Below are 5,700 nucleotides of genomic sequence, written 5' to 3' on the forward strand. Positions count from 1 at the left end.
TCTCAACTGCTGAGCCAACTCTTGAGTCCTGCTTTGAGATTGTAGTTCAGTGTTGCTAAGTATGTGGAATAAGTTATGGATAACTGACTTATTGATAATATCAACTTTTCACATGAGTCTTTCAAATAAATTTCTTTCCCTAAGAATACAACTGTATCATTTATACATCCATTATACAGTTATCATTTTCAATATTTATAGTGTTTATTTTTGTTTGGGAAATTAATTGTGCTGGCCAACTCTGAAAAGATAATTCCCTCAATTGCATTGGTGTATTGTTTGTGATTTCATGATTCTAATAGCTAAAATTTCCGAGTCAGGTATAATGCCAGTCAGCAATGGGTACATATAAATACTTCTACATAGTAGTGGGAGAAAGAATTTATTGTAATACTGACTTTTGTTCCAGTTCTTCCTAATATTTTCTTCTTCTTTTTTTTTTTTTTCCTCAGTAAGGATTTGGCCTTGGCCTTGCATGCGAGGCAAACACTCTACCCTAGAGTTCCATCCCCAGCTCTAATAAACGCAAGGGCAGTCACAGTGGACTCAGGCAAGCAAGGTAGTCTCTGAAATTTCCTGTCTATGTTGCTCAAACCCATCTACCTATAACCACGCTTCTAGCACTTGAAAATTACCTGTAGAACTTATTAAAACACAAGATGTTCCTCTTCAGAAGCCACTCAGTAGATGTGGCCTCATGGCCCAAATTGGCTTTTCTTACTTACTATGAGATGTTGCTGCTGAAGGGAACCCTTCAAACAGCATTGTACTCACTGGTTAGGTGACTTGGCCAAGGTACTGTTAAAGCCGATCAGAGAAGCCTTGTTATTTGTTATCTAAGGAATCCTGGTCTCGTCTTATCTGTTGCTCCATTCAAAAACATTTTGCATTTCATCCATTTTTCTCATTCTGGATGTTACAATATCACATATTGTCCTACCTTAATTTTCATTTATATCACACACACACACACACACACACACACATACACACACACACACACACACACACACACACACACACACACACCCTTTTAATATGTGTGTAGGTAATAGTCTTCCCTTCATCAGCTGCGGTAAAATTCTTGGGATTTCAGCAGTGTACACTTAGCCCAGGAGTCTCGTGCAAAAAAAAATCTCTCCTTCCTTTATAATAATGACCTATTTAACTGAGTCAATAGTGGTCAAGAAAAAAACAGAAGATTTCTTAATCACTTGTGCAGCTAAATTTCATCCTTAATGAAGGGCATTAAGAAGACACCATCGCCAAGGTGGTGGGGGCAAACACCTTTAATCCCAGCACTTGGAAGGCAGATGCAGGCAGATTTCTGTGAGTTCAAGGCCAGTCTGGTCTATAGAACTAGTTCCAGGACAGCCAGGGCTACCCAGAGAAACCCTATCTCAGAAAAAAAAAAAAAAAAAAAAAAAAAAACAAGCAAGGAAAGAAAAGGAAAGAAGGCACCATCATACGTTAGCTTTCAAGAGCTTGCTTAGGAGACAGCTCTCCAGCAACTTCGAGTCTTTCTCATTGGTTCCTCTTTCTGTGACTTGGAATGGATTATCACCATCATGAACCACAGCGTTAAGGCCACACACAAATAGAATATAGAGAGTTCAGTACTCTGTTACAGTGGAATGAAGAAGGCCATAATTTTTGCAAGTGGTTGTTGATTTTAATTTCCTATCATTTGCAACTGAATCTAATCTTAACCTACACTTTGAGGCATTAGAAGTGGCATCTAAATAGTTAACTCTTTGCAAATAATCATTTGTTTCAAGTCTATGAACTCCATTGTCACTGGTGCTTCCTCCTTGTCTTGCCAATATCTTCATACATCTAATTGGCCAAACCATGTTCTCATAAAGTCACTGATCTAGTACATTCTGTTTCAGTTGCCATACAATAAATAATATCTTGGAGCACACATAATTACATAATTATATGCATGTAATTCCTCCAGGCAAACACATTTATTTGCCTACCTTTAACCTCTTAATAGTATTCTACTATTCAGTACCTAGTGGAAGGTTTTCCTGGGACTTCCTTGTTTGTTTGTTACAAATTGTCTTTGTATGTTTCCTCCCTTCCATGAAGGAGGTCTGCCTCTACCTTCTTCCTCTTCTTCTGGGTCAGTACCTTTTCTAGTTGTCAACCCCCAACCATTTATATTAGTTACTCGTGTTGTTGCTGTGACTAAATACCAAACAAATGTCTCTTAAGAAAGGAAGGGCTTATTTTAGCTCATCGCACCCCGGGGTTAAGTCATGTGTACCAGGAGAGGTCCGGGTGTCAGGACTGTGACAGCTGGCCATAGTGTATGCGTTGCTAGGAAGTAGAGCAAGAGATAGATGCTGGTACTCGGCTCTCTTTCTTCCTATCCCATGGAATATAGTGCCACTCACAGTTAGTGTAGGTCTTCCCACATCAATTAACCTAGTCTAGGGAATCCTTCCAGGCATGCCCAGAGGGGAAATCTAATTCATATAATTCTTCAAAGGCATGTTTTCTTTTAGTGGCCTGTTTGTTTCATTTTGCATGTGACAATTATTTATTTATTTATTTATCTATCTATTTATTTTTTAAAGATATAGCATTGAGCATAAATTTTTGAATATTCTATTTCATTGTTGATTAGCCTTTGATCAATAAAAATGGATTATATGATCCTTTTACTGGTGTTTAAGTTCTATTTTGATTTTAATAGTGCTACTTTTGTGTGTTCCTTTTTATATTTGTTTTTTTTTTTTTTTTTTTTTTTATTGCTATTTTTTTTTTAATAGTCTTTTTTTTTGTGTCGCATTTATATTTGTTTAAAATGGATATACTTGGGTTTTCCTTAATTTTAATTTTTTCATGCTTTCTTGGTAATTTTGACAAAGTTTTTTTTAATGTTCTGGGTTAGCAGTCTTCCTTTTCTCCACCCCAGTGTTTGAAATGTTTTTGTTAATAATAGTTGTAGTGATAGAATAACTTCCTCTTTTAAAGGAAATCCCAGCTTTTAATACCTAGAATTTGTGAATATTACACTGGTAGGCAGGGCCAGTCTCTCTAGATTTTATTAAAAATGAATAGGTTAGTTAATTCTATACTATCTTGGTCAGCCCTCAACCTAATCACAGCAGTCTTTATGAGAAAAAGAGTAAGAAAAAACACACACACACATAGATACACACACACACACACACACACACACACACACACACACACAGCAGAAGACAACATAAACATGGATGAAGAAGTGGGCAGGGTATAGCTACAAGCTGAAGTCCACCATCAGCAACATCTGGAAGCTAAGGGAGGCTTAAGTGAACTCTTCTCTGCCTGGTGGGAACACAGAACTGTCAAACTTAGAGATCCACCTGCCTCTGCCTCCCTAGTGCTGGGATTAAAAGCTTGTACCACCACCGCCCAGCTAATTTATGTGTATCTTATTTTTTTTTATTTTCCTATTGCCACTTCCTTTGCAGGAGAGGGCCAATGGGAATTTTCAGTCCTTTAAATATTAACTTATGTCTTACATGCATGCTTATTACACAGTTATTTTATGCATATTATTTTATTCATTAAACATTGTAGAAATTAATCTTAGGCTTTATTGATTGTTAATCACTTGCACTCTATTTTCCACATTTCATCTTTTACATTTTACTCTACTATTAGATTGGAATCATTTCAAGAACACTTTATGATAAACTAGAAAATGTTTGCAGCTAATACTGCACGGTATTTTTCTCTTCTTTTTTGTTGACATTGAGACCACGTGGCCAGTGTAACCCTTGCTTCTTAGCTAAGGGCTAGCCTGTGCTGACTGTAGACGATAGCCTCCAGTGTTAAACACCATGGACAGCCTTAGATGCACAGATGAATGTACAACCTCCTCCAGTAAAAGCAAGGCATGTTTACTGAGATTCTGCAAACAATTACGTTGCTACAAAAGCAAGAGTAATCAGTAAAGGTCTTCATTTCATTTGAATATGCCTTCTTATTCAACTAAACTGCTGAGCCTTAGCTTTAAAAGAAGAAATACATAACACATAATACAGAGACTAGAAAATAGAGATGATATTAGCATTTTCACAAAACATACCATTAAATAACCCTCACGGATCATTTAGCACTGTGTAATTAATTAATTAATTAATTAATTAATTCCCTCCTGGATTTGTTCTCTTCCTTCTTTCTTCCATCCCTTCCTCTCCTCTCTCTCCTCTCTCTCTCTCTCTCTCTCTCTCTCTCTCTCTCTCTCTCTCTCTCTCTCTTGCCTTCTTCATTTATTTACTCATTTTTATTTTGAGAAAGGTTCTTTCTCTGTGACACAGGCTGGCATGGAATTCATGATTGTTTTTCTTCAGCTCTCTGAGTGCTGGGATTATAGATGCATACCCTACACCCAGCTATCCCTGCATTTTGAGCCACCAGTGTGTCTTCATAGCATCATCTGCTTTGGGACCAGAGTCTTGGAAATCTCGCCTCTGTCCTTTGTTCCATGCTGAAAGTGATCTAAGGTCAGCCAGTTCCCAGGGTTCATCAGTGAGTGGTGCTGTCTTTCTCACCAGGCTCTCAGACTCTACCTTGTTGAACCCTGGATTTCTAGCTTATAACTTTAGAGCAGAACCTTTGGTGCAGTGTCCCAGAAAAAGAAAATGAGCCTGTTGGGACTCAGCTGCTTAGTTGGCTGTCATCACTTTATTTCAAAGACCATACAATTGGAATGGAGAGCAACTTGCTCTGTTGGGGTTACATGTTACTAACTCATAAAAGAATGACAAGTAGTTCCTAGGATAAAAATGTGTCATGGACAGCAAAACCACATATACTTTTCTAGGGCTCACTTCCCACTCTGGAAAGTGTACCATCTCTAAAATACTTATATTAGACCCAATTCACCAGTATGAGTTATCTTGTCATTTGCAACTCTTTCCGTGAAATCCTCAGGGTAGCTTTGAGCTAAGAAATATAGAATATAAAACAACTATAAAATTAATAAGTTCTGCTTTTTAAGATGAAAGAATGATTTAAAACATTTTTTCCCAAGATCCCTCTGGGAATTCCCAAAGACAGTGTTTGTTGAAAATGACATCATTTAAGAATGTAGCTTATTTGTTTGTTTGTTTCTAAATTTAGAGTCTGATCTTGGGAAGGCCAAAATCAAAACAATAATTTGAGTAACCTTGGTCATTTGACGAACCTAAGATCATGGGAGCTTGAGAATGGCTAAAGTTATAGCCGACCCCAAAGTCTTTACCCTAACCCTGCTTGGAATAACTTAGAATAGAGTTTGTTTATGTTCAATTAGAAAATGTTTGCAATCGACACTATGCAATACTTTTATCTCTCTGTCATCAATGATTCTGAATGGAAAGTGTAACCTTTGTTCCTTAGCCGTGTGCTAGCTTTCCTGACTGTTAAGAACAATTTAAAACTTGAAAAACAAACAAACATTGAACATGAATGTTTGTAAAGAGCCTTGAAAATAAATAAATAAAGGTGGGGAGCTGAAGACAATAAAAGCGGGTGCCACTGTGATTGAGGTGACACCCTACTTATCAAAAATGGCAAGCCTTTAGTCTTATGGCTATTTTTAATTTTTCTGCATTTACTTTTGAAATAAGATGATGTTCTGGTATGATGCTGTAATTCTGTCCAAGTTTGCTCAGTGGCAGGTACCTGGTCCCAGCTGCCTCCAGTATAAAATTGTGT

The sequence above is a fragment of the Peromyscus leucopus genome, chromosome 4 (genome assembly GCF_004664715.2).
Source record: "Peromyscus leucopus breed LL Stock chromosome 4, UCI_PerLeu_2.1, whole genome shotgun sequence".
Lineage (NCBI taxonomy): Eukaryota > Metazoa > Chordata > Mammalia > Rodentia > Cricetidae > Peromyscus > Peromyscus leucopus.